Below are 26,376 nucleotides of genomic sequence, written 5' to 3'. Positions count from 1 at the left end.
AGGTTAAAACGCTACATTACTGCGGACATTACAAGATCAACGGATGCAATTAGAAAATCACAGCAGTTTTATTAAATAAGTATTTCAACGAAGCTAGTGGAGCAAGTGTCTAAAAAATACGATACAAAAATAAGCAGTGAAATAATAAACATCAAAGACTTTGGTAGATCTAAATAAACTAACTGAGTGGGGAGAAAAATGTTAAGGTAGTCAAGGAAGAGGAAGGAAAGGAAATGGTTAAAGTGGACCCTACACGATCAATATTATTGACACAATATATTGTGCAATAAAATATCAATCTCTTTTTGACGCCTTCCATATACTGTGTCATTCTTCAATACCGCCCCTTCACTGTCAATAATATTGTACAATACGGAATACTGCGTAATAATATTGATCGTGTAGGGTCAGCTTTACGATGGAAGGAAAGGAGGTGGTCAAGAAAGAAGGAAAAGAGATAGTTGCTGATGGAAGGGAATGCACTCACGCTACAAAATACAAATGTTTCTTAATGCAGATAAATGAAAGATCATCCATATTGGGAACAGATATTCTAATTGTAGTTACTGAATACGATAATGTCGAAAAAAAATTGTGTTAATTTATTCTTCGTAGTTTAGAACACGTTATGAGAGTAAAGAAGGAAAGATGAAATTGAATATATGATATTTAAATATGATATTTAAAGAACCTTTCATTCTAATTACACAAAAGGAAAATTAAAATGTAGACCAAAACTTAAAAAGAAAAAAAGAAAAATAAAGAAAGGAGATCCAGAGAGGTAAATTATATAGAAAGAGGAAGTAAAGATAAGGAATAAAAAGGAAAAAAGAAAGATGAAAGAGGAGGGTGGTGGTCGAGAGAAAAATAAGTAAAAAGAAGAAAAAAATATACACGGAAGTATATAGAAGAAAAAGTGAGAAAGAAATGAGGGAAGAGGTGAAAGATAAAAGGATAAGTAGCAGCAAGAGACAAGAAACCCGGAAGAGGAAACAGAAAAGAACCAAAAGGAAAAATGCAAGTAGAACAAGAGAGATAGAGAGAGAGAGAGAGAGAGAGAGAGAGAGAGAGAGAGAGAGAGAGAGAGAGAGAGAGAGAGAGAGCTCACACAAAAAACAGATAAACAAAGAGAGAGAGAGAAAGAGAAAAAAGATAGTCAGAATCACAACACGAAAGCAAAAAAATTATAGAAGAAGAAACCAAGATAAAAAATAAAGGTCTGAAGTGAAGGAGAGGAAAAAAAAAAGAGCATTTTCCTCACACGAGAGAGAGGAGAGTGAGGGGATATTGGCCTTGGAAACCAGCGCGGAAACACGATCTTGGGAGACACTGAGGGAGGAAGAGAAGGGGAAGAGCAGGAGGAGGAGGAGGAGGAGGTCGAAGGGGAGAAAATAAGAACAGAGGAACTGGAAGAGAATTAAAAAGAGAGAAAGTAGAAGGAAGAAAATTATTAAGGATGGAAGGATACAAGAAGGGAAGAAGGAAGAGAGAAAAGGAATAAAGAAAGGAGAAGTGGGGAAAAGGAAAGAGACGAAGTACTGAAGGATACAAGGGAAGGAATAGAAGTAGGAAAGGAGTAGGAAAAGAAAAATGCTTAAGGATGATGGGAAAGAAGAAGGGAAAATAGAAGAGTAAGATGGAGGAAGAAGTAGAGATAAGAGAAAATGGAAAAGAGTGGAGGAGGAGGAGGAGGAGAAAGAAGAAAAGAAAATGGTTAAGGATGAGTGGAAATGAAAAATATAAAGAGAAAGAAAACACATATATACAAAAAAAAAAGTTGTTAAGAATGGCGGAGATAAAGGAGGAGGAGGAAGGAGAGAAGACGGTGATCCAGTAGGAGAGAGAGGAAGCGAGGAGGAGGGCAGGTGACAGCAGGAGGTGAGTGGAAGGTGACAGGTATGGAGGGAGCAGTGTGTGGGCAAGGGTGTGCGTGTCAGGTGAGGAAGCATCGGAAAATATACGAGTACTCCTTTACAGGTCCCCGTGTCGTGTGCTTCCTGAGGATTGGACGAGAGGAGGGCCTGTGTTCAGAAACGATTTGCTCTCTCACCACGACCAGCGGAGTTCTCAAGTGTGTTTCTCCTTTTAATAATGTAGCAATTTTGTTATTCTGTCACTAGTACGATAAAAACACCCTTGAAAATTCGTGTAGCTTTCAGCAGAGTCTTTTGAGATGGCGAGGTGCAGCGCAAAAGTGTTTCAGAATGAGTCTCAAAGGCCACAGCACTTTTTCCTGTGTGTATGTTCCTATGTACGGTTTCAACGTCCCGTACGTAAGAAAATATATGATAGAAAAATATGTTGTAGCTTTTAACCTTGCTTGTAAGAAAAATCCTGCCTGTCTCCGCTAGTATATATTTTTTTTAACGACTTAATGTGCAGTGCAAAATTAAATGTTTTCTTTCATGTGTCTATTATGGATGGGAAGGAAAATGAAGGAAAGGAAGGTGGTAAAAGAAGAGGAAGGAAAAGAGAAGATGGTTAAGGATGGAAAGAAAGGAGAAGGTGGTCCAGAAAGAAGGAAACGGGATGGCTAAAGATGGAAGAAAATTGACTCACGCTTAGTAAAATTTAAAACTAAAATAGAGATGTCATTATACACTATTAATTTGTTTTATATGAGTGCACATTTTTGCATATAATAACTGTAATAAAATAATGCATACGTCTATTTTAAGTGTTTAGGCACTTTTTTTTTGGTCACTGAAAACATAATTAGCATATATTATCAGCAACTAAAAACGAAAGTGAATAAAAAAAAAATAGGTCTAAACTAACATGAAAAAAAGAAACAGATTAATACTAGAAACAAACAAACAAATAAACAAACAAACAAACCAGAGAAGAGCTAAAAGAACAAATATAACAAAACTACAAAAAAAAGCTGAACTAGAAAAAAAGGAACACACGAACTAAAAATAAAAAAAAAGATAAAAGAAAAAAAGAAAAATACATAATCAAATATTTATCACGTTTACATTCAATTATCTCAAATGTCCACAAAAAAAGAAACGCACTTAGAATTTTACGAGTCAAAGTGGAAAGCACAAAAAAAAAAAAAAAAAAAGAAAAACTGCTTCTCCACGACCACTCACGCCGCGCTGCCTCCTTCAAAGCCCCTCCGTGAAAGGAAACCAAGAAATACCCACAGAAAAGACCGAACAAATGCACACACACACACACACACACACACACACACACACACACACACACAAATCCAGCATTAAGAAGAAAACAAAATATTGTAAAGAAGAAGAAGAAGAATAAGAACAAAAGAAGAAAATAAAGAACAAGAACAGCAAGAACAAGAACAAAACGAAAAAAAGAAAAAGAAAAAGAACAGAAAAATACATAAAATTCACAATTACTTCCAGACTCACCACTAATCCCTTTACTTACCAATTAATCTCTTTACGAACTAAGATGAAGGACAGGATTCCCTTCCCCCTCATGTACAGCGGGACTCGATACTTGAACACAAGGGTGGGTTTTGCTGAGACTTCCCTTGACGTTAACTGTTCATCCTTTCAAGAGAGATGAGCAGACAAAACACAAATTATATGGACACAGACTGAAATGCCAGACAAGCGGAGACGAAGCAGATAAGCACCACGAAAATAGACAAAGATAAACAGGAAAGGAATGACAGATACAGTAAATACAAAGAAAGGGAGAAAAACAGAACGCAGAGGCAAACAGATACAAAGACAGAGAGACAAAATATGAGACAAAATAAACAAAAGGCCGAAAGATAAATACGATGACAGAATAAGTGATACACACACACACACACACACACACACACACAGAAAGATGACTACCAAGTCTTACTAACTGTGCTTGAGTGAATAAGATGAATAAGTCTGGAGCTTCAAGCCATCTTTTTTTTTCTATCTTCAAATGTAAGACGGGGACGGAACGCAAGAAGTGAAAGAAAACGTCCCGCAAAGGCTCTGACAAACATTGCGAGTGTGGAGTAGATAAAAAAAAAAATTATTATGACTTACATGATACATACATACGAGTACTCTGTTGCCTTTGAAATATTGGAGGAGAAGGAGGAGGAGGAGAACGATGGTGACGACGAGAATGTAAACGAATAAGAGGAAGAATAATAATGAATCACAGGACAACAAAAAAAAAAAAAACATTCCGATAATTTAAAGCAAGAAAGTACAAAAACATGGAAGGGAAGAAAGAACAAGGAAAAAAAATTGTGAAAACATAAAATAAAAAGCACACAATATAGTCTTCAAGTTAATCCTCTTCCTCCTCCTCCTCCTCCTCCTCTTCCTCCTCCTACTACTACCACTACTACTACTATTACTATTACTACTACTTCTACTACTACCACTACTAGTTTTACCTGTTTTTCAGTCTGTCTATCTGTCTATTTGTATGTTTTAAATCTATTCTCTGTGTGTCTTTTCTGTCTGTCTCTGCGCATCTGTCTACTGCCGTTACTACTACTGCTGCGTTTATATCTAAGCTCCTGGCGTGGGAAGTATCCTCGGTAAACAAGACACCTAAGCCAGTGTAATCAGGTCCCAAGGCACGAGATACGCTTACGTGGCGAACACACTCCGACACGACCACAGGTAAAATTCCTCTCCCTGTATTCTGAAACGCTTTACTCTCCCACTGGAACTAATTTCAGGGGCACAGGGACGAATAACCGGGTTCTCGTGCTCGTTTTCTCCATTAATGAGGCAGAATTTTTATCAAGCAATCACTAGAATCATGAAAACGCCCTTGAATACTAAAATGTGTTCCCCTAGAGGCTGCTAAAATTCGAGTCATGAAGGCGAAACGTTTGAGAACACAAACCTTTATGAGAGGTCTGCTGTAGCCATTCTTACCACACAGAGAACTTAAACTTAACCTTGGTATTATGAATTAGATCTCCCAATGTAAGAAAACCCACTCAATAGGGTATACAGTAAAATCCCTCTCATCTGGTATTCGAGTATCCGGCAGCTTCAAGTATCCGGCACATTTTTCCCCGAGCCTTAAAAATCAATAAAAAATCAATGTATACTCATAAAATCGATTAAAATTCCCGCGCGAGGCATATTTTGTCCCCTCGCCACCAGAGTGCACTGCTTTGCGCCACCCGCGGCCCACTGCACTGTGTTTACTCAGTAACTCAGTCCCGCGTGTGCACTGTTTATCGCCTGACGCCTTCATCATGCCTAAAGTTGTAGAAAAGAGGAAGCGTGTTGTGCTTACACTTAAGCAGCTGATCAGATCAGCTGCTGATTAAGATCAGCTGATCTTTGTTATGGTAAGATGCGTGAGTGTAGGGTGGTGATTGTGGACATAATTTCACTTCTATTCAAGTATCCGGCAATATTCAAGTATCCGGCATGTCGGCGGTCCCGTTGATGCCGAATAAGAGGGATTTTACTGTACTGAGAGAGAAAGAGAGAGAGAGAGAGAGAGAGAGAGAGAGAGAGAGAGAGAGAGAGAGAGAGAGAGAGAGAGAGAATGAACGGATGAGGTCCCTTTACAGAGTTAGCAGCTGGGGGGGATGAGAAAAAAACTGGCGGAGACGAGTCAGAATGCCGAACGTCACAGAAGATGTATTAGTAAGAGTGTATTAGTAAGAGTAAGTAAGTTTCCAGTTTACATAAGAACACATTAAGAACATAAGAAATAAGGGAAGCTGCAAGAAGCGACCAGGCTTCCACGTGGCAGTCCCTGTATGAAACACTCCTACCTATTTCCATCTGTTATCCCCATCCATAAACTTGTCTAATCTTCTCTTAAAGCTCTCTAGTGTCCTAGCACTAACTACATGATTACTGAGTCCGTTCCACTCATCTACCACTCTATTCGAGAACCAATTTTTTCCTATATCCTTCCTAAACCTAAATTTTTCAAGCTTGAACCCGTTATTTCTTGTTCTACCCTGGTTGCTGATCCTAAGAATTTTGCTTACATCTCCCTTGTTATAACCCTTATACCACTTAAAGACTTCTATCAGGTCCCCTCGTAACCTACGTCTCTCTAGAGAATGTAAATTTAACCGCTTCAACCTCGCTTCGTAAGGAATACTCCTCATCCCCTGTATCCTTTTAGTCATTCTCCTCTGTACTGATTCTAATAGACCTATATCTTTCCTGTAATGTGGGGACCAGAACTGCACAGCGTAGTCTAGATGAGGTCTGACCAGCGCCAAGTATAACTTTAATATTACTTCCGGCCTTCTACTTTTAACACTCCTAAAAATGAATCCTAGTACCCTATTTGCCTTGTTTCTGGCTTCTATGCATTGTTTCCCTAGACGGAGTTCAGAGCTGACTATAACTCCTAAATCTTTCTCGTACCCTGTACCTACCAGAGTTTGGGTGTTTAATGTGTACCTATTGTGTGGGTTTCCTCTACCTACGCTAAGCACTTTGCATTTATTGATATTAAATTACATTTGCCATCTATCCGTCTATTCATTCATTCTATCTAAGTCTGTCTGCAAGGCGATGGCATCCGCTTCTGACCTAATTAATCTACCTATCTTTGTGTCATCCGCAAATTTACTAACATCGCTACTAATTCCACTATCCAAGTCATTGATATATATTAGAAATAATAATGGCCCTAATACTGATCCCTGTGGCACCCCACTAATGACATGACCCCACTCGGATTTCGAGCCGTTTATTAGCACTCTCTGTCGCCTGTTACCAAGCCATGACCCTATCCAACCTAACACCTTCCCATCTATCCCGTGCGCCCTAACCTTTCTCAGGAGCCTTTGATGGGGCACCTTGTCGAATGCTTTACTAAAGTCCAGATATAAGATATCATAACTATCACCATTATCTACTGCCTCGTACACCTTACTGTAAAAACTTAACAAGTTTGTCAGGCAAGACTTCCCCTTCGTGAAGCCATGCTGTGACTGATTTATCAAGTTTGACTGATTTATCAAGTTTTTACATTATAAGTAAAGGACAGACCGAGGATGTTCAGTGTGGAAGAGGGGGACAGTTGAGTGTCACTGAAGAAGAGGAGATGGTTGTCTGGAAGGTTGTGTCCAGTTGATGGAAGGAGGAATTGAGTTTTTGAGGCACTGAACAATACTTACTTTGCTCTGCCCCAATCAGAAATTTTAGAGAGATCAGAAGTCAAATAATAATGAGAACATATCAGGATGTAAACAAGGCAACAAACAGGTTACCTTGAGTCCTTGCCTGCCTCACCACTGCCTTGTAGACATCAAGGGGCGTCAGCTGGCCATTCCCACTTAATTATTTGGGATTACTTTGGAAACTATTGATCTATTTTCTGGATTAATTTTGTGTGTGTGTGTGTGTGTGTGTGTGTGTGTGTGTGTGTGGGCCTCCCGCTACTCCAAAACTGATCACCTTGTTCCTCTCCTCTTCGCCCCGCCACCTCCCCCCTTCACTTGCTCCTCCCTGCCCCTCCCAGCCTCTCCTTCCTCTTCCCTGCCTGTGTGTGTGTGTGTGTGTGTGTGTGTGTGTGTGTGTGTGTGTGTGTGTGTGTGTGTGTGTGTGTGTGTGTGTGTTTAAGGAAGGGCATTAACTTAACTTAAATGAACCCAAAGTACCATAATCCCTAAGGAGATTAATGTAACCAAAACAACATAACCTTATTAGATATATGTAGTGTACTTACGAGGCCCATCACACTCCAGACACTGCGCAAATTGCTGTAAAAAACCGTATGAAGGCAAACAGTACCGTTGTATTGTCTTGGAAGCGTAAGATTACAGTAAAATAAATCCAATAATAGTATTCACAGTCCATCCCCCTCACCGTGACAGCCAGGCACGAACTGAAACCCATCTTGTATTCCCCAGACTGCCGACACCGTGACGTGCGTTGTTACCATTGGCCAGACACACAGAGGTTAATAATCACTAGCGGAAAGAGCGTGGCGTCACACACACACACGTCATAGGCACTTCATGGTCTGGGATCGTGCGCACTAGCAGCCCTACTCTGCAGTAAACACACACACACACACACACACACACACTACTGCACATTTTGAAACATGCCAACTTTTTTTTAATCATATAGGATGAATGCTCTCTTAACATTGACCGTTCTTTCACATTTTTCACTCCAGCTAATTAGTTTAGTTTAAAATCTACCTGAATTTCAATTTTAGTGCTTATTACTTAATTACCTACTTTTTGAGCACTCTAAGCACGATGTAAATGAGTGCGCCAGGTTAGCCTACTTCTGGTCGTCACTGTACAAACGCAACTGTAAATTCAATCAGTTCCCTTGTTCGAGATCTGCTGTTGCCATTGATGACTGACCAGGGGACTAAACATTATGGAAGAACGCTAAGTACAATGGGAGCGTGGGATGTTACCTACTTCTGGTCGCCAATGTACAAACCCACCTGCAGATTCAATCACGCCACGAACACCTGCGTGCGAAGGTTCTCACATCAGCGGCGGAAACTCACGGCAAACACGCGAGGAAAGGCAAATATGCATTATAGAGCCATTTTTCCTCAAAGCATCGAGGAAATGAGGAAACAGAATTATCAAAGTTAAATATTTCTCTCCTTTCCTTCCTTCCTTCCTTTCTTCCTTCCTTCATTCCTACCTTCCTCTTCCCTTCCTTCCTTCTCTCTTTCTCTCTTTCTCCTCCTTGTCCTCCTTTTCCGCCTTCTTTCCTGCTTTTATTCATCCTCCTCCTCCTCCTCTTCCTCCTCCAATTCCTCCTCCCCCTCTTCCGGTTCTTCTTCCTCGTATATTATGAGCGAAGGATAAAATCTTGCTTCGCTGATTTAGAATTTCTTGACACGAGAGAGAGAGAGAGGAGAGAGAGGAGAGGAGGAGGAGAGAGAGAGAGAGAGAGAGAGAGAGGAGAGGAGAGAGAGAGATGAGAGAGAGAGAGAGAGGAGAGAGAGAGAGAGAGAGAGAGAGAGAGAGAGGAGAGAGAGAGAGAGACTTGCACCATTCAACTTTTGCCACTAAAGATAAAACATCAAATTTAAAGTTCTAATAGGATAAGTGAACAACAACAACAACAACAACAACAATAACCATCACTACTACAACTACTGCTACTGCTATTACTACTACTACTACTACTACTACCACCACTACCACAAGTATTTATATTACTACTACTACTACTACTACTACTACTACTACCAGTAACAACAATAATATAATAATAAAAACTAAATAAATATATAAAGAAAACCTTAACAACTCGTATAACTTTTTGAAACCTTCGACGCACGATGTTTTACACTTCGCTGAGTCTGTGTGTGTGTGTGTGTGTGTGTGTGTGTAGCGCGCCTTAGAATAGTACAGTAAATTCAAGGGTGACAAAAACCATTACTACTACTACTATTACTACTACTACTACTACTACTACTTGTGATAATAATACTCATACTTTCACCTGAAGCATAAATAACGTATCGGAAAGAAATAGAAATGATTAATGAGACACCATATCAAAACAATCAGTATAAACCTCGTAATTACCACCACCACCATCACAACCATCACCACCACCACCACCACCATCACCAACAACAAACTCACAACTTCTCGCTTGCTTAACCTGTGCGCACCTCAACACTTGATGGAAAATAATTTATGCACCCCTGAAATGTGTGGAGATGTAACCACAACCCCCCGAGTTTATTTCATTATCCTGCACCTCTTCTCGCCTCGTTTTCTTCCAGGACGGACTGAGGATCTAAGTCTTGAGATTCTTCCTAAACTCTACAATTCAAGTTAAATCGTTAGTTCTTAGTGAAGTTAATGCAACGCGTAGTAACATATTATTTTATTTTTCCGTTTTCTTTCATGGAAGACGCGGGAAACTGAAAGAAGACGCGGAAATAAGAAGTAACTCAAAATTTTACTGAAACTATGTAATGAAAAATAATACACAGCTTTATTATAGAGAAATTGACTGTACAGCGTGCTAAGGGAAGCATTTTGATGGCCTTTATGCTTCTCTATTTAAAACAGGTGATTAAAGACACTAACTTTTTAATTAAGCTCTTAGAAGTATTAACAGAATCAACATTACGGAACACATTTATTTCCAAAGTTTCCAAGTGGATTCTGGGAAGACCCCACAAGAGCCTGACTCAAGTTGGCGTTATTTGAAGTGATTCCTCGACCTCATTTTAACTTTCCCTCGCCCCGTAATCCTCAGCGCGGCGGAGAACAATGCCCGGCTGATTGCCTCGCCGCCCACTGCCCTGCCTTCCATCCCGCGCCTTGGCTGATGGTCACGTTTCTTCTTGGTATTATCGTGTTCCTTCCTCTCAACTGTTGCAAAATTTGTCGTTCTGTGTTTAATCATTGTCTTGTGGAGTCTGTGTTAAGATAAGTCTGCATTACTTCTCTTCCTGCGTCTGTGTTATTATGTAAAGTTTTAATTCACTTTCTTCGCCGGAATTTTCGTGTGTGTGTGTGAGTGTGTGTGTGTGTGTGTGTGTGTGTGTGTGTGTGTGTGTGTGTGTGTGTGTGTGTGTCTTTCTAGTTTCTCTAAAGGTCTTGCCATCATTCTATCCAGCTATTTTTTTTATCTTTTCATCCAATTACGTCTCTCGTTCAGATGCGAACACTTTGCATTGACTAAGCCAGTCAGTAATGCATCATGAACAGCGACATTGGAAAAAAAAAAAAAAAGAACACCTGAACACTGATACGACAAGGGACGGTGCAGGACTCAACACGCAAGTGAGTACGAGACAAATTTGATTTCCAAGGCGGCGAGGAGGCGACACTCAACCGCGGCTCCACAAATCACATTATACACAAGTTAAACCTGAACCACACCCCGAGGAGCGTCCAGCTGGAGCCTCTCATGTCGCGCCGAAACTTGGATAAGAATTGACTTTTCAATGACGGATTCTGGTTCACATACTCTATTCGAACTCTCTCTCTCTCTCTCTCTCTCTCTCTCTCTCTCTCTCTCTCTCTCTCTCTCTCTCTCTCTCTCTCTCTCTCCTCTCTCTCTCTCGGATAAAAATAAACAAAGCAAATTAATTAGACTCACGAGAATTCAGTACACACTTTTTTCACAGGTTAACAATGAAGTTCGGGTTCTGGTTGAAAAAAAAATGATCCGCCGTTCAATCAACCTTGTATGTGACATTACTTCTGCCCTAAATACACACAAATTGGATTGAGGATAATTGGTAAAAAGACGTTTAGAGATTATTATTATTATTATTATTATTATTATTATTATTATTATTATTATTATTATTATTATTATTATTATTATTATTACTATTATTATTATTATTATTATTAACATTGAGAGAGAGAGAGAGAGAGAGAGAGAGAGAGAGAGAGAGAGAGAGAGAGAGAGAGAGAGAGAGAGAGAGGAGAGAGAGAGAGAGAGAGAGAGAGAATGTGTTTAGGAAATTATTAGAGTTTTATGCACATATTCATAGCTTTAATTTCAATATAATGTGAGGTGAGTAATTATCTGCTGTTGTTGTTGCTATTGTTGTTAGTAAAGACAATTAATCTCTGAACAAATGTTACACAAATATCAATACAATATGAAGGTTTTAATCTTTTACGCCTTCATCTGAAAATTAATCATAAAAATGAAAAACAGCAGAGCTGATTCCTATCTTTTTTTATTATCACAAAAGGGAATTTGATCACAACGCTCTCTCTCTCTCTCTCTCTCTCTCTCTCTCTCTCTCTCTCTCTCTTCTCTCTCTCTCTCTCTCTCTCATACACAGTTCTTACAGAAATAACACCACAATACGTGAAAACAAAAATCTATAGTGCGGTGTTATATTTCCATTACCACCACCACCACCACCACCACCACCACCACCACCACAACAACACCACCCCCTTTACGCAGTTGATTTGCAATTTTTCGTGTATTTTTCTTCCCTTTATAATTCAAACACGGAAGGGGAAGAGAGAGAGAGAGAGAGAGAGAGAGAGAGAGAGAGAGAGAGAGAGAGAGAGAGAGAGAAGAGAGAGAGAGAGAGAGAGAGAGAGAGAGAGAGAGAGAGAGAGGAGAGAGAGAGAGAGAGAGAGAGAGAGAGAGAGAGAGAGAGAGAGAGAGAGAGAGAGAGCCATCACCCGCGCCCCCGAGGAACTTTGCAGTCGTGTAGAACGTGGACACCACCAGAGACAGTACATAAACACGTACACTAGCTGGAGGAAACACTGGTGGACCTGAAAGTGTCTACCCTACTGGTTATTGTGTTGGCGAAGGTGAAATTATATAAGACGAATTTGGCTTTTTAAATGAGAAACTTATTATGTTTTCACTAGTCATTTAAAGTTACTCTTAACTGTGTAATGTAGTATGTGACTTGCTCTAGTACTTACTTCTTGTAGTCCAGTATAAATAACAGAGAGAGAGAGAGAGAGAGAGAGAGAGAGAGAGAGAGAGAGAGAGAGAATAATGGGAGCCTGGCTGAAGAGAAAAAGACCATGAAAAAAGCTGAACACTGATTACGCTTGGAAGAGGAGCGTGGTAAGATGAGCATGAAAAACACCGATTAAAATATGTGAAAAAAAAACGGGAATAAAAATAACCTAATGTCACGTGCTCCTTTGTTTCCCCTGTTTCCGTGGAAAGAAAATGAGTCAGGGAGGGTTTTAAAACTCAACGCGGTTTTCTGTAATGTCTTTTCTAGTCAGTTAATTCTTTTGGCCTTGCTATTTTTGTGTGGGAAGAAGGATGGAAGGAGGGAGAGAGGGTAGCTGGGAAGGAGGAGAGGCTGGGAGGAAGGAAGGGAGGGAAACAGAGAGGTGAGGGTGACAAAACACGTTCAGGTCATGTAAAGTGCATTGGTTTGGGGTTTTCAAAGTCATGTAGTGTCCCCCCGCTCTCTCTCTCTCTCTCTCTCTCTCTCTCTCTCTCTCTCTCTCTCTCTCTCTCTCTCTCTCTCTCTCACCCTCTTAATAACATCTGCATACAGTATCGAGTCAAAAAGAGTAAACGACATCTTTGCATCTACACTACAGCACCTCATACCAAATAATCATCCCTACCTTGCCTTGCCTGCACCAAACACCTCAGATATTGAACTCTTCTCTAATTATTCAACAGCCCTGATTATTACTCGAGCTTCTTTGCCTGCATAGTCTTTGTTTACTCTTGTTTTCCTCTTGCTCATTACTCCTTGCCTTTGTTTATTGTGGTTTACGGTGGTTCTCTTTCTATTCCTCTTTGTCTTGTGTTTATTCAGTTTTACGGTTATTGATTATTCAGTGTCTTTGTTCGTCCTTGTTCTCTGTTTGTTGTTTGTTGTTTGTTGTGTATTATTCTGTGCTTATTTATTCCGCCTTCCGTGTATCTATTATATTCACTGTGTTTACCTATCCTCGTTTTCTGTTTATTCTTTATTCTGTGTGCTGGGGATGTTGAGGGTGAGGGAAAATGTAACACTATATTTATTTATCGTAGACTCCACCCTTCCTGAGTGAATTTCCTCTATATACATTACACCTATATAATTTCCCGCCAAAAAATGTCTCCCGTGGTAAGGTAGGTTTGGTTAGGAGAGGTCAGGTTTAATTCTGGTGTGGGCTGGGTTTTGGTTTGCTTTGTTTTTGATTAAGTCTGTTTTGGTGTGATAAGGTAAGGTAGGACTAGGTAAGGTAAGGTAAGATAAAGCAAGATAAGACAACATGTGGGAAGACAGGATGAAATAAGGTCACACGTTTAATTTAGGTTATATTATTAGGTTTTCTTTTATAATGGACAATTCTCTGGGGGTGAAAATCTAATAGAGAACTCCACTAAAATACATAACGACATCAGAATACATTTCTAAAGATGCGCAGGTCTGTTTCGAAAGGAAGTTTGAAAGAGTTTCTTCGTACCCGAAATATTACTTACTTTGAGAAGTTTTAAAAGTGTAATAAAGGACATTTTAAGAAGCTTGTCTGTACCTAAAACGTGACATGATGCGAAGGTTGAACACTTTGCCTGCTAATGACACAATGACACTTGTTATATGAGTGACTATTTGGCTCTTAAACAAACAGAAAATGAATACTACAGGTACAAACAAATTCCAGCTACTCAATCACTCATTTTTCTTTCAGTAGCGCTTTCAAAATTTCATTCTAAACTCACTACATATCATTTTATTAAGGTGAAGAAACAGTCACAAGTGAAAGGCAAGACACCGAGGAGTCAATGGGGCAGAGAAGAGGAAGGTGTAGGATTAAGATATTTTTTTTAGTGGTGTTGTGGACTCGAACCTCCAGGGGATCGATAACTGAATCTGTAGGCATGAGACGGTTGACGCGCTCTCTCTCTCTCCTCTCTCTCTCTCTCTCTCTCTCTCTCTCTCTCTCTCTCTCTCTCTCTCTCTCTCTCTCTCTCTCTCTCTCTCTCTCTCTCTCCTCTCTCTCTCAGCGTGACCCAGCGTGCCCATCAGCAGCCTCGCCAAACACAGATACCAAGATACTGCCGCCGCTGTGTTGACTCTCCGGGCGCGGCATATCTGCTGCTGAGCGAGGCGGAGTTTGCACAGGGAAGCGATGAGGCGAGGGCTGAGGAGGGCAAGGGAGAGAGGACCGCAAAGGACAATACTGGGAACCATATCTAAAACACTCCACCGCACTACTACTTTTAAAAGCTCTAGTTGAAGTTGTACGGGTTTTCAAAGATGTTTTTACGATTCTACTGGCAGATTGATAAGATTTCTACATTATTAACTGGAGGAACAATCTTGAGAACCTGGCTAATCATCTGTTGCCTTTAAAAACTATCGTGGTGAGAGAGAGCAAAGGGTTTCAAAGTAATGGCTTTTTTGTGACGAATTCTGGCGAGTTAATTTTGCCGTGGCGAGGGACAGAGGACCGCAAAGAGGATTATATATTTTCGGTGTCACGGACCATGGCGTATTAATTTTGCTTTCTGGGATACGTTAGGACTTCACTCTCTACTCCACTACTTCACTCTTTTAGTAATTTTACTTTATCCACTATTCCACCTATTTCCCTTAACGAATGCAAGTCTAAATCTGGCTTTCACCTCACAAAATTCCTGTTTAATTTTCACCTATACCTCACAAACTCCCTTCTAACTCTGGCATCCACCTCACACACTCCAGTCTAACACTGTCTTCCGCCTTACACATCCTTGTTTAATTCTGGTTTCCACTTTACAAACTCCTGTTTAATTCTTTCTTTCACCTCAAACTCGTCTAATTCTCTTTCACCTCACAAACTCCTGTCTAATTCTTTCTTTAACCTCACAAACTCCTGTCTAATTCTCTCTTTCACCTCACAAACTCCTGTCTAATTCTCTTTCACCTCACAAACTCCTGTCTAATTCTCTTTCACCTCACAAACTCCTGTCTAATTCTGCGTTTAACCTCACAAACTCCTGTCTAATTCTGGCTTCTACCTCACAAATTCCTGTCTAATTCTGCGTTTCACCTCACAAACTCCTGTCTAATTCTGCCTTTCACCTCACAAACTCCTGTCTAATTCTGGCTTTCACCTCACAAACTCCTATCTAATTCTGCCTTTCACCTCACAAACTCCTATCTAATTCTGCCATTCACTTCACAACCTCCTGTCTAATTCTATCTCACACCTCATGAACTTCAAACTCTGTCTTTCATCTCGCAATCTCCTGTCTAACTGTCTTCCACCTCACAAACTCGTGCCTGACTTCTTCTTCCACCTCACTAACTTCTGTCTAACTCTGCCTTTCATCTCACAAACCACTGTCTACCTATGGCTGTCACCTCACAAACTCCTGTTTTAACCGGTCCTTCAACTCATAATTACCAGTGAAAGGGTTAATATACTATAAATTTATATTCCAAATTGAAAAAGATGCCAAATATCACTGGAAGGGTTCAAATACTCTAGTTTTGTATCAATGCCTTACTTACAGCTTACCAAATTGCATATTCCTGTATCATCGCCATGTTGTCAATCAGGGCTTCCATACTATTATAAAGTCGAATCACCGTACAATATAAACAGAAATACCTCGAACAATTAGAAGAGCCTCGAGTTTTGGCAGTTACTATACTCACAAACCTCCTCTGGCGGCAAAATGACTGCGCTAGAGTCCATGACACCTAATATAGTGTGATGGAGTGCGAGAAGAAATGATGCAGCTGGTGGGGTAAGGAGGCGCGGAGATAAGAGGATAAGATAAGAGGATAAAGTGAGGAAGGGTTTGTGTTGAAAGGGAAGCTACAACAGAAATTTAGAGGATGGGGGATGAAGGATATTGGAGGAGGATTAGTGTGGGCTGGTGTGAGGGCAGGACAGGATAGCGAGGACGGAAGATGGAGATAAAGGAAGGACGCGTCTGTGCACTGAAGGAAGGAAAGAATGAGAGTTTATGAAGTGGAACGAAGGGAGGTGAAGAGGTGAAGTTAGTACTTACAGTGGAGTTATGAGAGGAATGGAGAGTGGGTTGAGATGGGTTAAGAGAGAGAGAGAGAGAGAGAGAGAGAGAGAGAGAGAGAGAGAGAGAGAGAGAGAGAGAGAGAGAGAGAGAGAGAGAGAGAGAGAGAAATGTTTCAAGGAATGTTATATATAAATGTATTCTGGTTGACTTTCCTTTTTCCTTTTTCCTACCAACTTAAAATTTATTATTATTATTATTATTATTATTATTATTATTATTATTATTATTATTATTATTATCATTATTATTACCATTATCATTATTATTATTGCAAGGACTTACTGTTATGGATAAATGTATTCTGATTGACTTTCCTTTTTCTTTCTTCCTACCAGCTTAAAATTTATCAATTATTATTATTATTATTATTATTATTATTATTATTATTATTATTATTATTATTATTATTATTATTATTATTATTATTAACTGATTACCATTTGGCACATCTTTCCTTAATTACTAATCACTCTGGGACATCTTTACTTGTTCTATAGGCACTTCCAGTTTTTAAACAGGGTAGATTCGAAATTGCATAATCTACTTTTTTTGATCCTCTTCTTTTTTTTAGATGCTTATAAAGATTTTATGCATTACTTCTGGTGTTGTTAATTGAAAGGCCACGCATAGACACATGTTCTCAGTCCTAGAACTTTCAAACACACTGCACGGAAAGTCTCAAAACACATCACGATATTAAAACACAACGTATGAAAGACAAAGTACAGGAGATTCTGTCCAAAATTCCTTCCAAAATTATAATGTCATCCAGGGAAATCATACAAGAAGCTCCTCTCTCTCTCTCTCTCTCTCTCTCTCTCTCTCTCTCTCTCTCCTCTCCTCTCTCTCTCTCTCCTCTCACTCTCTCTCTCTCTCTCTCTCTCTCTCTCTCTCTCTCTCTCTCAAAACAAGTGACAGCGAATAAAGAAAAATATGATTCTTTCCATCCTTTCTCTCTCTCTCCTTTTCTTCCTCCTCCTGCTGTGGTTCCCTCATTTTTCTCTCCACTTTTCTTCCTCTCCCACTCCACTTTCTATTTTTCGCTCTCTCCACTTCTTCTCTCCACTTCCATCTTTAGACTTACACGCTCCATATCTTCTCTCCTTTTCTTCCATTTCCTCCTTCCACTTTTCCTTCCTTAGGCTTTCGCACACTCGACTTCCCTCAATTTCTTCTCTTCACTTTTCCTTCTCGCACGCTCCACGTTTCTCCATTCTCTCCACTCCCTCTCTTAGGCTCTTACACTCAAGTTCTCCTCCTTACTTCCTCTCTCCACCTGCCTCCACTTCTCTCCACCTGGTATTCTCTTTGATACACGCGCCACTTAGTGCACTTCCACCCAGACGCCTTTCAATGTTCCTTTAAGACTAACTGCCTGTGATCCATCTCACCACATACACACAATACCCGTGTTAATTAGACGCAGGGAAGGCGGCCGCGTCAGGTGAGCATTGTGACCTACCTGTTCCTTTTGTTTGAGTGAACATTTTGTGACGCTTGGAAGAAATCGATGAAAGGGTTTATAATCTGTTGTTTTTAGTCAGTTAAGTAGAAAAAGTATTGAGGGACGTACACACACGCATTCACCAACCCCCTCCCGCACTCCACACACACACACGCACACACACACACACACAAACACAAAGGGAATACAGTTTAGTGAAAGAATATTCCGGGAAATGTTTTGAATCTTGAGAATGCTTCGCGAAATGGAAAAACGATGCGAAAGGAAGACAGTGAAAGTTACAAGAAATGAAAAGAATGAGACCAGGAGACACGAAAGAAGGAAAGAAGAAGGGAAGACTATATTTATACCCTCCTCCTCCTCCTCCTCCTCCTCCTCTTCTTCCTCCTTCCTCCCTTCTCATCCGTCTTCCTCCTACCCTGTCATTCTTCCCTCTTCTCCAATAACCTTCTCTCCCTCATCATCTACTCGCCATTTTTTTCATATTTTCTTTCTTCACTTCCTTCAGTTTTACCTCTCTTCCTTCTTCTCTCTACTTTTTTCCTTTTTTTTTTCTTTCCTTCACTTCCCTTCTTGTTCTTCCATTTTTCGCCTCTTTCCTCTTCTCGCTTTCTTCCCACTCCTCTTCCTATCCCGTTTTTCCTTCTTCCCTCTTTCGCTCTCTCTTCTCCCACATCTCACTACACCAAATCCTTCTCCTTCCTTCTCTCACTTCCTCTCCTGCCTGATCTCTTTCTTTATCTTGATCCTTTTCTCTTTTTTGTCTCCCTCACCTGTTTCCTTTTCTTCTTCCTTCACTTCCCTTCTGCCCTTCTCCTATTCTTCTGTATCACGTTCCCCTTCTTCCCTGTTCCCTCTGTTAATTCTTCGTTCCTCTCTTTCCTTCATTTTCTTCTTCCTTCCATCATTTTTTTGTCCTCTTTTTCCTTTTTTTTTCTTCCTCGTTTTCCTCTTTTTCATTCACACTCTCAATTATTCTCGTTCTCCTTCCTCACTGTCTTTCTTTTTCCTCCTTTCTTTCTTCCTCTTCTTTCTCTTCTTTCATTTCCTCCTCCACCTCCTCCTTGCACTGCTACATACTTTCTCACTTTTTTTTTCTCTCCTTCTCCATTCCCTCCTTCATCTATTCCCTTTCTCTTCTTAACCGTTTTCCTTCCTTCTCTCCTTCCTTCCCTTAATTTCTACCTTCTTTCTTCTTCCTTCCCCTTTTCTGTTCCTTCTCAAATAGTCCCTTTTCTCTTTATTTTCTTTTTATTCCCTCCTTTCTTCCTTCCTTCCTGTCTTCTCTCCTTCCTTTACTCACTTTCTTCCCTCTTTTCCTTCCTTCTTCCTCTTCGTTCTTTCTCATCTATTCCCTTTCTCTTCCTCATCTTCTTTCTCCTTCCCTCATTTCCTTCCTTCCTTCCTTTAATCCCTTTCTGCTCTTTTCTTCTTTCTTTCGTTCACTTTCAGCTATTTCATTTTCCTTCCTCACTGCCTTTCTCCTTTCTTCCTACCTTCCTTTTCCTCTTTCTCTTCCTCCTCTTTCCTTCCTTCCTTCCTTCTTCCTTCCTTCCTTCCTCTCACATTTATTCCCTTTCTCTTCCTCATCTTCTTTCTCCTGCCCTCATTTCATTCCTCCTTCCTTCCTCCTCCTCCTCCTCCTCCTCCTCCTCCTCCTCTGCCTCATGCCGGGTCACGGACGTTATGTGAGTGTGATTCCCTTGTCTTTCCTCACTCTAGAATATCTTTTGCTCTCTGCCACTCACGACTCTCTCAACTCACTCACGTCTTCTTCCCTCCCTCCTCATGTCCCTCCTCACTCATGTCTTGTCCTTCCCTTCTTCCCCATGTCTCTCCTCACGTCCTTCTCCCCTCCTTCCCTCTCCTTCGTCTTATATTCTTTTTCCGTCTTCTTCCATCATGTCTCCTTTCATTTCCATTGCTCCTTTGTAGTCGTCGAATCCGTAAATGTGCGTGTATTGCTCGCTCACTTGCTTCATTCCCTTATGGAGAAATTTCATCTCTCTCTCTCTCTCTCTCTTTCTAGTAGTAATTGTAGTAGTAGAAATAAGAGCAATAACAATAATAATAATAACAACAAAAACAACAACAACAGCACGACAACACCAATAACAACAATAACAATAATGATGATGATGATGATGATAATAATAATAATAATAATAATAATAATAATAATAATAATAACAGTAATAATAATAATAACCTCCAAAACGTATTTTAACCAATTACTTTCAATCCAATTTGTATTTAATTAACGAGACGAGTATTCTAAGTCCTCCTTCTCTTCCTCCTTCCACTTAGTTTGCTTCCCTGTTCCTCGTTTGCTACATTTCCCGCATTACTATTACTAATTCTGAACAACTTTGAAAAGAAAAGAAACATCGACCAATAGAGAGAATTATTATTGATGCCTTTGGAGGAGGAGGAGGAGGAGGAGGAGGAGGAGGAGGAGGAGGAAGGATACCCAGAAAAGAAATAAAGAGCGAAGAACAAATTGAGGAGGATGAGAAGGTAAGATTTATGAAGTTTGTTAAGAATTTCATGAATAATTCCTCTGGTTTTATTTTTTACTTTTCGTTCTTTTTTTGTTTGTTAGTATTGTTCTTCTTTGTTTCTCACACTTTTTTTCTGTTTTTTTTTCCTTTCTGTTTTTAAAGTTTGGTAAATTTAGAGTCAATGCAGTTTTCTTTTCTCTTTTTCTCTCAACTGGATTCACTTCAGATTTTTCTTTAAAATTTTCTCAAGTTTATTATAAATTTTTTCTGTATTAAAATTTCATCAAACTTAATTTCCTTCATAACTTTTTCTTTTCTTGCCTTTGACGATACATTTGTTTTTACTCTCTCTCTCTCTCTCTCTCTCTCTCTCTCTCTCTCTCTCTCTCTCTCTCTCTCTCTCTCTCTCTCAAGGCGGTGAACGGAAACGCGCCCCATCTAAATAAATCAACACTTCTTTCCTTGAAAATCTAAGGCATTCTTTTTTACGGCACGATTTTGTCAGTCTGATTCTTGTTCAGTGAGTCTGTGTCTGGGCGTGCGTGTCCGTCTGTCTTTTTTTTTTTTTATCTATTTATTAGTCTATTGATTTGTGTCTGGACGTGCTCTATTCGTGTCTGTCTGTCTGTCTGTCTGTCTGTCTGTCTGTCTGTCTCTTTGTTCGTCTTTGTTAGCCTGTATATATGTATTTGTGTATGTATATATGTCTGGGTGTTTGACTGTCTGGGTGCCTGTCTGTCTGTCTGTCTGTCTGTCTGTCTGTCTGTCTGTCTGTCTGTTTGTCTATCTGTCTATCTGTCTGTCTATCTGCACGTCTGCCTGTCTATACGTCTGTCTGTCTGTCTACACGTCTGTTCACCTGTCAACACGTCTGTCTATATGTACACCTGTCTGTCAACCTGTTTGTGTATCTATATGGATATTACCCCCATCATCCCCACTTCTACCCCCCATTCTCTCTCTCTCTCTCTCTCTCTCTCTCTCTCTCTCTCTCTCTCTCTCTCTCTCTCTCTCTCTCTCTCTCTCTCATCCACCTTCTGCCTGACCACTCGTCAATCAGGGGCGGTGTGGCAGGTATTGGGCACCAGGCAGCTCGCGCAAATTGGTAATCAGGCCAGCACGTTCACACAGAGGGGAAAAAAAAAAAAAAAAATTCTAATCTCGTCCTTCATGGAAAGAAAATCAAATCCATTACGAAATTATTAGTCTTTGAATGCACGTGATTTTTGTCTCTTTCTGCTATTTTGTTTTTGTTATACAGGTGTGCAGATGAGGTTTAAATGTTCTGTGATGATTGTGGTGGTGGTGGTGGTGGTGGTGGTGGTGGTAGTGGTGGTGGAGGTGGTGGTAGAAATAGTAGTAGTAGTAGTAAATATACAAAACAAGTGAGTAGAATGAAAAATTACAAATAGAAAATAAACACAGTATTGGTAAATAAACGAGGATATAAACAAATGAAAAGGAAATAGAATACAATAAATAAAATAAGAGAAAAAACTAAATAGCATCCTTAAATAAAATAAAAACATGCCATTTCTTTTTACCTCTAGAGAGAGAGAGAGAGAGAGAGAGAGAGAGAGAGAGAGAGAGAGAGAGAGAGAGAGAGAGAGAGAGAGAGAGAGAGAGAGAGAGAGAGAGAGAGAGACCCTGACTTGTTCCTCTAACCAATCACTTTTTTTTTTGCACTTCAATCTCGTATCTGGAATTACATCTCTTGATAATTTTCTCAATGGTAAAAAAAACAAAAAAAAAAAAAAAACACGACCTTTCCTAATCACGTGTCTGTCAAATTACAAAGACGTACGGTGTGGAGTTTTCATTCATTCTGTGCCACTCCCCTACTCCACCAAAAAAAAAAAAAAAAAAAAATAAAAAAGGATGAAAAGAAAAAGAAAAAGAAAAAAATGTACTTCTTTCGATTACATTCCTGGAAATCCCGTTGTTATGTATGCTGAAGGAAGGAAGGAAGGAAGGAAGGAAGGAAGGAAGGAAGGAAGGATGGAAGGAAGGAAGGAAAGAAGGGAGGCAGGAAGGAAGGAAGGAAAGAAGGGAGGCAGGAAGGAAGGAAGGACGGAAGGAAGGAAAGAAGGAAGGAAGGAATGAAGGAAGGAAGGGAGGCAGGAAGGAACAAAAGAAAGAAGGAAGAATAAAGGACAAGTAACACAACACAAAAGGAAGGTAAGAAGAAGTACAAAGGAAAGAAGACAAAAGATTAAGAATTGCATGAAGAGGAGGGGAAGGAGAACGTAAAATAAATGAAAAAAAAAAGAGAAAATAAAAGAAAGGTCTCTGAAGGGAGGACTAAAAGAGAAAGGCAAGACGAATCACAAGTGGAAAAAAATAAAGAGGAAAAAAGAAAATTATCAGAATGAAAAATCAACTTAATGGCAGGCCACATGAGAGAGAGAGAGAGAGAGAGAGAGAGAGAGAGAGAGAGAGAGAGAGAGAGAGAGAGAGAGAGAGAGAGAGAGAGAGAGAGAGAGAGAGAGAGAGAGAGAGAGAGAGAGAGAGAGAGAGAGAAACGAACAGACATCAACAGTCAAGGAGAGAGAAAAACAAGATGACTGAATGAAGTAAAGATGAGGAGGAGGAAGACGATGATGGATGGCGATGAGCGAAAGAGAAAGAGAGAAAAATAAAAAGATAAATGTAAGAGACGGAAGAGAAAGAAAAATAATTAAGTAGAAGAGGAAGAGGAGGAGGAGATGGAGGAAAAAATGATGGAGAGTGAAGGATAGAGAAGAACGAGGAATAGATGAGGAAAAGGGAAGAAGAATGAGAAGAAGAGGAGGAGGAGAAGAAAAAAAGGAAGAAGAAAGAAGAAGAAGAAGAAGAAGAAGAAGAAGAAGAAGAAGAAGAAGAAGAAGAAGAAGAAGAAGAAGAAGAAGAAGAAGAAGAAGAAGAAGAAGAAGAAGAAGAAGAAGAAGAAGAAGAAGAAGAAGAAGAAGAAGAAGAAGAAGAAGAAGAAGAAGAAGAAGAAGAAGAAGAAGAAGAAGAAGAAGAAGAAGAAGAAGAAGAAGAAGAAGAAGAAGAAGAAGAAGAAGAAGAAGAAGAAGAAGAAGAAGAAGAAGAAGAAGAAGAAGAAGAAGAAGAAGAAGAAGAAGAAGAAGAAGAAGAAGAAGAAGAAGAAGAAGAAGAAGAAGAAGAAGAAGAAGAAGAAGAAGAAGAAGAAGAAGAAGAAGAAGAAGAAGAAGAAGAAGAAGAAGAAGAAGAAGAAGAAGAAGAAGAAGAAGAAGAAGAAGAAGAAGAAGAAGAAGAAGAAGAAGAAGAAGAAGAAGAAGAAGAAGAAGAAGAAGAAGAAGAAGAAGAAGAAGAAGAAATAAAGAGAAGAACGAGTATTATAAGAAGAAAAAGGGATGAAGAAAGAGATAGAGAAGATGGAGGAGGAGGAAAAGAAAAAAAGAAAAACTAAGAATACAACATAACAACGAGTAAAGGAAGAAAAGAAAAAAAAGAGAAGGACGAAACAGGAGGAGGAGGAAAAGGGAAAAAAAGAAGAAACAAGACGAGAAAAATCTAAAGATACAACAAAACAACAAATAAAGAAAGGAAAGAGATGAAAAAAAAAGAACAAGACAGAGTAGGAAGAAAAGGAATAGGAGGTCAGGTAGAAGAAGAAAGATGATAACAAAGGAGTGAAGTCAACTAACATACAATCCTGTCAGGACCACACGCTTCCCTCACCTGCCTGGCTGGCTGGGGACGGAAGCACCTTGGTGACTCCTCCCAAACACACGCCAACACACCAACACACATACCAACACGCAACACCTCAAGGGAACGTTCACCATAACACCAACAACACGTTCCTGTAGAAAATATGGGCGTGGATGGAAGATGAATGGTAGAAATGGGATTGTGTTGAAGAATAATAGTAAATAAGGAAGTAGATGAAAGAAGACGTAGCTAGTGGAAGAAGGGATGGAAAGACTGCATAGATGACTTCAGAGAGAGAGAGAGAGAGGAGAGAGAGAGAGAGAGAGAGAGAGAGAGAGAGAGAGAGAGAAGAGGTAGAAGACAAAGACATATGGAAAAGGACTAACAAGGGAACAGAATAACAGAGAACACCTATCACTGAATAAAAAAAAAAGTAGAAGGAAAAGAAGAATGATCTATAAAGGAAACGTAATAAAGGAAAACGCCAATCAGTGAATAAAAAAGGAAATATTAAAAAGGAAACAAAAAAAATCACTGAATCAAGAAAGAAAGAAAGAAAAAACTAAAATAAACGTAACATACACACACACACACACACACACACACACACACACACACACACACACACCAATCATAAACGTTACATAACACCTATTACCAAAAATAACGACACGAGGAGAGCCACTAGTAAGGAAGAAAATTTAAAACACACACGCTTTACGTACACCAACCTAAAGGGGAATTAAAATCCTCTTTAGAGAAGAAGACAAAGCTGACCAGACTCCTCCTTGTAGAAAACTCGAATCCTCCTTGTAAAAGAGACAGATCCTCCTTATAAAGAAATGAATCCCCTGTGTACTGGAAGGGAGCAATACGTATCTGAGGGAGCGGGGTTATGTAAGCTCACTAATTGGACGCCGCAACCTTCAGGGGACGCACGCTGTCCAAACGGGAAAGGCTCAGAGGCTTACAGGAAAAGGGAAAAAAAATGGGACGGCACGTTTTCTAAGCTTTCCTTCCATTATACTGACCAAGGTGAAGGGCAGTCGTGGTTTTTGGGTCGGTCTTGTGATACATGGACAGCGTTTATCAGTGTTATGAGAGGGCGGTGTGTGGTTTGGCGGTAATTGCTGCTTCAACGAGTTTACAAGGCAGGAATAAATAGATAAATAAGTAAATAAATTAATAGAAATGAAACAGAATAAATAAGATATATATTGGATAAAAAGTGAAGATAAATAAAACACAAAAAGATAAAGTAAACAATTAGCAAAATCTTATTCCATTGTAATGACCACGGTGAAGGATTTCCATGTTTTCGACTCGACCTTGCCGTTGACATTTAAATAGGCAGGATGGCCTCTCAATCACGGTAGGTTGGTATTGTATGATAATTTTCTTCCATCCTGTTTTCGTTTCTGTTTCTTCAGCGTATGAATAAAAAAAAGCACCAGGAATGTTATTTTTATCAATCAAGTGCACGAGGAAAGGCATGGTTGACTATCCTTTGTTTCTGAGGTAACTGATCGTCTGTGTGCTTGTGTTGTGTTGCTTTGTGTTACCATATCTTAAAACTCTTTGCTGTCGTTTTAATATTCTATATGTAATGCATGTTAGAAAAGGAAGATTTAAATGTACGTATTTATCTATTCATCTCTCTATATATTCTTTTCAAATAGGACTCGAAAAGAGACAACAAGTGTTTACCGAATAAATATATTAAGTTTCATTGATGGTAGCAAGTAAACAGAGCAGTGAACAGCACCGGGGAGGAGAGTGGCATTTAGGAAGGTAACCCCGAGTGTTGACACAATATTCCAGGCCCTTATTTGCTAATAGGCCTTGTTTACTAAGGTCTGGTACGTGTAAATATAAATGCATTACTGATGATCACAAAACTGGACAAAATTAATAAGTTCGGGAACAGTGAAATTTGGGATGAAATTAGGTAATGAAATTATCAGAAAAAAAACATCATGAAATATAAATTAAAGGTAGATAAAATAAACATAATTATATAACGAGAATAAATTGAGTCACATACTTAAATAAAACTGGTAATAACAAGAGAAAATACAAATAAGTTCACCAGTCACCCTTTACTCTCATTTTGTGAAGTGGACGAAAGAAAAAAAGACAAAGAAATACAGCAAAAAAATAAATAAAAATAAAAATAGATAAATAAAAAAATAAGATAAATAAATAAATTAAATAAACAAATAAAGATAAAAAAAAAATACACGATCACATAACGAAAATTAATGAAGTTAGACACCGAAACAAAAACAGATTTGAAACAAAGATAATAACAACAGCAAATACACCAAAGCATACACCAATATAATTTTGTGAGGTGTGGACT

General features: G+C 39.4%; 1 long non-coding RNA gene across 1 annotated transcript in view; it reads right to left on the bottom strand.

Moving 5' to 3' along the window:
- Nucleotides 1-26,376, bottom strand: part of LOC135089259 (uncharacterized) — a 73,047-nt gene that overhangs the window by 42,661 nt on the left and 4,010 nt on the right. The gene's annotated exons all lie outside the window — the stretch shown is intronic.

Source organism: Scylla paramamosain, chromosome 32 (assembly GCF_035594125.1).
Source record: "Scylla paramamosain isolate STU-SP2022 chromosome 32, ASM3559412v1, whole genome shotgun sequence".
NCBI classification, from domain to species: domain Eukaryota; kingdom Metazoa; phylum Arthropoda; class Malacostraca; order Decapoda; family Portunidae; genus Scylla; species Scylla paramamosain.
The sequence above is the reverse complement of the archived record's forward strand: the minus strand, read 5'-3'. Positions and strand labels throughout refer to the sequence as shown.